We start from the raw sequence: 6,682 nt of genomic DNA on the forward strand, positions 1-6,682 counted from the left end.
CACAGGGACACGGGGTTGGAGGAAGGGACAAAATAGGAGAAGGGGATTAAGAGGCACAAACCTCCAGTTATAAAATAAGTAGGTCATGAGGGTAAAAAGTACAGGATGGGGACTGTAGTCAGTAATATTATAACAACTTTGTATGCTGACAGACATAACTGTAACTACGTTTATGGTGAGCATTTTGCAATGTATGTAATCATCGAATCACTATGTTGAAAGATAATTTCTTAATAAAAGTAAAGGGATGTTCCTGCTTGTAAGTGCTTATTCCCCTAAAATGCCCTATACAACAAAATGGGGTGCTCCAGCTGGCACAGTGACCATACAGATCAGATCTACCCCACAGAAAAATACCCCCTCCACCAGTGCAAGGAGCCAGCCTCCATGAAATGAAATTTCCATAAAACACCAAAACCATGGGGTTCAGAGAGCTTCCAGATTGGTGAACACAGAGAAGTTGGGGGGAAGTGATGTCCTCAGAGAATACGTGAAGCTCTACACCCCTTCCCAATGTCTTTATTTATCTATTGTGAAAGAGAGAGAGAGAGAGAGAGCACACAAGTGGGGTAGGGGGGGAGAGAGAGAGAGAGAGAGAGAGAGAGAGAGAGAACCCCAAGCAGGCTCTGCATCGGGCTGAAACTCACAAACCATGAGGGCTCAAACTCACAAACCATGAGATGATGACCTAAGCCAAAATCAAGAGCCAGATGCTTGAGGCGCCTGGGTGGCTCAGTCGGTTGAGTATCTGACTTCAGCTCAGGTCATGATCTCACAGCTCATGGGTTTGAGCCCTGCCTCGGGATCTGTGCTGATAGCTCAGAGCCTGGAGTCTGCTTTGGATTGTGTCTCCCTCTCTGTCCCTCTTCCATCCACACTCTGCTCTCTCTGAAAATAAATTAATTAATTAAATAAAATTAAAATGTCTTTTAAAAAAAGTCAGATGCTTGAGGCGCCTGGGTGGCTCAGTCGGTTAAAGGTCTGACTCTTGATTTCAGCTCAGGTCATGATCTCATGGTTTGTGAGTTTGAGCCCCGCATTGGGCTCTTCACTATGTCAGCACAGAGCCTCCTTAGAAGTCTCTCTCCCTCTCTCTCTGCCCCTACCCCATGTCCTCTCTCTCTCAAAATAATTTTTTAAAAACTTAAAAAAATTAAAGAGTTGGATGTTCAACTGACTGAGCCACTCAGGCGCCCCTCCTTCCCATATATCTTGTCCTATGCATCTCTTCCCATCTAGTTTTTCCTGAGTTATATCCTCTTATAATAACCTGATCATCTAGCAAGAAAAATGTTTCTCTGAGTCCTGTGAGCCACTGTAGCAAATTAATCAAACCGAAGGAGGGGTCACAGAACCTCCATCTATAGCTGGTCATCAGAAGCATGGGTGATACCCTGGGCTGGCAACTCAAGTAGAGGGGCACCTCGTAGGACTGAGCCCCTAACCTGTGCAATCAGATGCTGTCTCCAGGTAGGAAGGACCAGAATTGAGTTCAGTTGTAGGATACCCAACTGGTGTCCAAGAATTGCATTGCAATGTAGGGAAAAAACCTCCCACACACTTTGGAATTGGGTACAAAACCCTTAAAATAGAAACGTAACGAAAAAATGCTCCATTGAATACTCTCCCAATTTAGGAAGATTCCCACGGAAGCCGTAGACAACAAAAAAACAACACCCTTCAGGGTTGTCCTGTCCTTAGTAAGATAGGATACATTATTTAAGAATAATTTACATTATTTAAGTCTAACTTCAGGGGCACCTGGGTGGCTCTCATTGCTGTGGGTTTGAGCCCCGCATCGGGCTCTGCACTGACAGCTCAGAGTCTGGAGCCTGCTTCAGATTCTGTGTCTCCCTCTCTCTCTGTTCCTCCCCTGCTGGCTCGCTCGCTCGCTCTTTCCCTCTCTCAAAAAGAAAAAAAAAGAAAAAAAAGAAATAAACATTTAAAAATGTTTTAATAAAGTAAATAGCCTAACTCCAGAACATTTTGATTTTTAAAAAGTCTGCACTTAGTTCTTTCTCTACAAAAAGAACTCGACTAGACATTTGAAAGCAAACCTAACAAGTTTAAGCTAAAAGGGAAAACATGAGGTGATCAACTTGTTTCATTAGGATAAGACAATTGATCAAATTTCCCTACAAAGTAAAATTTATGCTATTTAAATATGCGATGTTGTTATTTGCGGCATCTGTTTCCATGAAAGTGCAAGCAGCCTTTATAAAGAGAGTGGCTGGAATTAGAGCTCCGGCCAGAAACAGCAGGGGCAACATGTGGCTGTGGAAGGAAGCTGAGTGCAAATGTCATCAGGGGAGAGAACGCATGTCCCCACATGCTCTTCTGTAAATGGTCTTTATAAAGTCAGGACATAGAAGAAGGCAAAGGGAGATGTCGCAAGACATCAGAGGAGGAGGATGGTGATTGTGGAATGAGAATGTTATTAAGTGCATTTTGAGGCACCTTGGCAGTACTTACCAAAGTTTTAAATGTGCATATCCCTTGGGACAGCAATTGCACATCTCAGAATCCATCCTGTACAAACAGTCGTGCGTTCAAAGATACGTACGTGAAGACGGTTATCTCATTTTCACAACAACGGCAAAAAGACACTGCACTGAGAGTAGCAGAATGGTTACATAATTTGTGGAACATCCCAACTGTAAGAAACAGAAACTCAACTGAAACTGACACAACAAGGAAAATCTGTGGCTCATGTAATCGGAGTCCAGCAGTGAGATGGGCTTCGGGGTGGACTGAATCTAGGAGTTTCAATGCCATCTCTCCATGGTTCCCTGATCTACTCCTATCCCTAGGCCAGCATCATCCTCAGCACGATAAGGGGATGGTGGCTGCAATTCCAGACTACTGCCTGGAGAAAAGGAGAGAAGTGCTTCCAGAATTCTTCCAGAAGCAGACAACGGCAGACAGCAACTCGTATCCACAGAGTCTGCTTCCCTCCTCTTCCAGGTCATATGCCCACCTTGCCTTCCTCGCAGCTAGTGTGGCCATGTGATCAAGTTCTTGCAAACGGAATGTGAATGGAAACGATGTGTGTCATTTATCCCTGCTTTACTTGCAAGGGAACTGCTTACTCTGAGGACTTCCTCACTCCTTTCTGCAAGAGGGTACCATGGAAATGGAGCACGAAGCAAACCAGCTTCAACCATACTCCTCAGAGATGACTAAGTAACAACATAGAAGCGACAAGGTTCCCTGCACGACCCAGGGGACAAAGCTGCCTTACCAGCCTAGAGCGGTCTGATTGTTACATGACAGAGAAATAAAATGTTGTCTTATTCGTTCCACTGTGCGTAGGAGCCTGTTAGGTCAGCTTCCCATTTACAGTACTAATAGGTATGTATCCTGAAGTCTCCAGCAGAGCTCTCCTCGTGTCTCAAGTCCTCACGGCCTGCATCGCATCGGGGACAGGATTCTCCTTTGACCAAACGACCCGCACCTGGAGCTGGGGGAGGAGCCAGCATCCTCAGGCTCAGAGCTGCGTGGAAGCGTGAACAGATCTCTGACTCAGTGCCTCTTTCTTCACCCTTACTTTTCTCATAATTCTCAGTGATTTCAAAATCAAGTGTACGATCCTTCCCGGTCACGTTCTCTCTATTCCTTAACCCGGTTACCTCTAACGATCACACCCTCCACCTATCTCAGCCACCCACTACTATGTTCACACTCTAGACCAGTGCTGTCCAAGAGAAGAACTTTCCACCATCACAGAAATGTTTCACCTTCACTCTCCAATATGGTAGCCGCTGGCCTCACGTGGCTGTTAAAAACTTGAAAGGCAGCTAGTGCCAATAAGGAATTACATTTTTAATTTTATTTAATGTTCATTTAAGTCTCAGCTTCAACAGCTATAGATGGCGAGTGGCTATTGTACTAGCCAGGGCAGGCCTTGGCTTTGTCACTCTCAGCAAAAGCAGCTGTCCACAGTCTGAATTACAAACATCCCGTTCTCCGCCAATCGTGTCATGGTCTGCCAGCCAACCCCTACTAATACAATATTCTCTTCAAACTGCTGGGACGTCCGATCCAAACATCCTGCCATCTTTCACTTTCCATCTCCCCTCATTTTCTCATTTCCTTCATCATCCAGCTTCGACTTCGTGATTCTATGGTGTCACATTTGTGTGTGCTCTCAACTCATTGCCCCCTCTCATTCATTCATATTTGCACGGCAGAACTGCAATTCTGGTCAAAATCCAACTCTCTACCTACTTCAAACTTCTGCTTGAGCACTTGACCTTAGATGGAGGAAGAACACTCAGTAGTACCTAATGGATCACTCTTCAGTTCAAGCCTACACGACTGCCCCCAAATCCTGCTAGATTTCCCTAATTCCTTCACTCCCCAATCTGATCTCCTGGATGACTATTTTATATCATCTCCTCTCACCCCCAATCTCTACCACTTCCTTCTCGGTTCACTGTCAGACGAGAAAATAGTAACAATTCAAGGGGAACGTCATCAGATCTCCCTGCCACCAACTTCCTAACCCACCTGCCACTGTGCCCATAAACTCTCTTTCCTGTCACCAAGGGTGACTACCTATGCTCTGACGGGCAATTCCGGCTAGTGTTCTCGATTTCGTCCTTTTGTACTTACCCAAGAAGACCTCTCCCATAATTTGTCCAATTTCTCTCCCAAGTTGCTGATCTTTCTCTCGCTCTCCTGGACCATCCTTCACAATATATAAATATGGTATAATATTCCTGTTTTTTGAAAACCCTCCCTGACCACACATTCAGCAAATGCTTCTGTGTATTAGAGTGACATGATCTAATTTATGATTTTAAAAGAATAGATTTCTTTCTGGAGAATAGATTATAGGGGAGCAAATGAAAGTAAGGAGACTAATTAAAATGCTATTTCAGAAAAATAGTTTCTGTGGTAGCAAACTAAATAATATTGGCCCATCTTCAATTGGGCCCTTTGGAGGCTGGAAGACTGCTACAGAATAGGACAAACTAAAGAGGCCTAACAGGCAAATGCAACTTGTAAACTTTGATTGGCTGTTTAATCAGGAAAAAATATAACTGTAAAGAGTGGTATATAGTTCAACGTATGGAAATGAGGTAAAGTGATACACCATATTAACGAAATGAAGGATAAAAGTCGCATGGTCATCTCCGTAGATGCAGAGAGAGCATTTGACAAAATTCAACACACGTTCGTGATTAAAACTCTCAACAAACTAGGTACAGAAGGAATTTCTCTTAATATAATAAAGGCCACATACGACAAGCCCATAGCTGACATCATACTCAATGGTGAAAAACTGAGAACATTGCCTTTAAGATCAGGAACAAGGCAAGAATGTTCACTATTGCCACTTACATTCAACATAGTACTGGCAGTCCTAGCCACAGCAGCTAGGCACCAAAAAGAAATAAAAAGCAGCCAAACTGGAAAGAAAGAAATAAAATAATACGTTTGCAAATGACATGATCTTACATATAGAAAACACTAAAGATTCCAACAAGCGAAAACAAAAACCCTGTTAGAACTAAGAAACAAAACTACAGCACTTAAAACAAGAGAGTACTGGCAGAAAGACAGACATATAGACCAACAGAGCAGAATCGTGAGCCCGGAAATTAATCTTCAACAAGGCTGCCAAGAGCACACAATGGTGCTGGGAAAATTGGCTATCCACATACAAAGGAATGAAATCAGACCCTTACCTTACACCACACACACAAAATCAACTTAAAATGGATTAAAGACTTAAACATTTAAAAAAAAAAAAGACTTAAACATAAGACTGAAAATATAAAACCCCTAAAAGATAACATAGGGAAAAAGCCTCTTTTTTATTTATTTATTGATTGATTGATTGATTTGGTGGGGGGGGGGAGAGGGAGAGAGAGAGGGAGAGGGAAAGAGAGAGAGAGAGGATGAGCAGGGGAGGAGCAGAGGGAAAGAGAGAGAGAATCCCAAGCAAGGTCCATGCTGTCAGCTCAGAGCCCCCATGTGGAACTTGAACTCACAAACCTTGAGATCATGACCTGAGCCAAAATCAAGAGTCAGATGCTTAACCAATTGAGTCATCCAGGCACCCCAGGAAAAAGCCTCTTGACAATGGTCTTGGCAGTGATCACTTGGATATGACACCAAAGGCACAGAAAATGAAAACAAAAATAGACAAGTGGGACTTCATCAAACTAAAAACCTTCTTCACAGCAAAGAAACCAATTAACAGAATGAAAAGACAACCTACAGAATGGGAAGAAGATTTGTAAACCATATTCCCCATAAGGGGTTAATATCCAAAATATATGAGACTCCTACAATTAAAACAAAACAAAGCAAATAATCCTATTTAAAAATGGGCAATGTATTTGAATGTCTCTAAAAAAGACATACAAATGGCCAACCGATACATAAAAAGGTGAGGTGCTCAACATCACTAATCCTCAGGGAAATGCAAATCAAGAACACAATGAGATATCGCCTCATACCTGATAGGATGGCTATTATCAAAAACAATAAAAGTAACAGGTTTGATGAGGATGTGAAGAAACTAATACCCTTGTACACTGTCGGTGGGAAAATAAAATGGGGCACCTGCTATGGAAAGTGGTATGCAGGGTCCTCAAAAAATGAAAAGTAGCAATCCCACTCCTGGATATTTATCCAAAAGAATTGAAATCAGGATCTTGACAGATGAATA

Source organism: Panthera tigris, chromosome F3 (assembly GCF_018350195.1).
Source record: "Panthera tigris isolate Pti1 chromosome F3, P.tigris_Pti1_mat1.1, whole genome shotgun sequence".
NCBI lineage: Eukaryota > Metazoa > Chordata > Mammalia > Carnivora > Felidae > Panthera > Panthera tigris.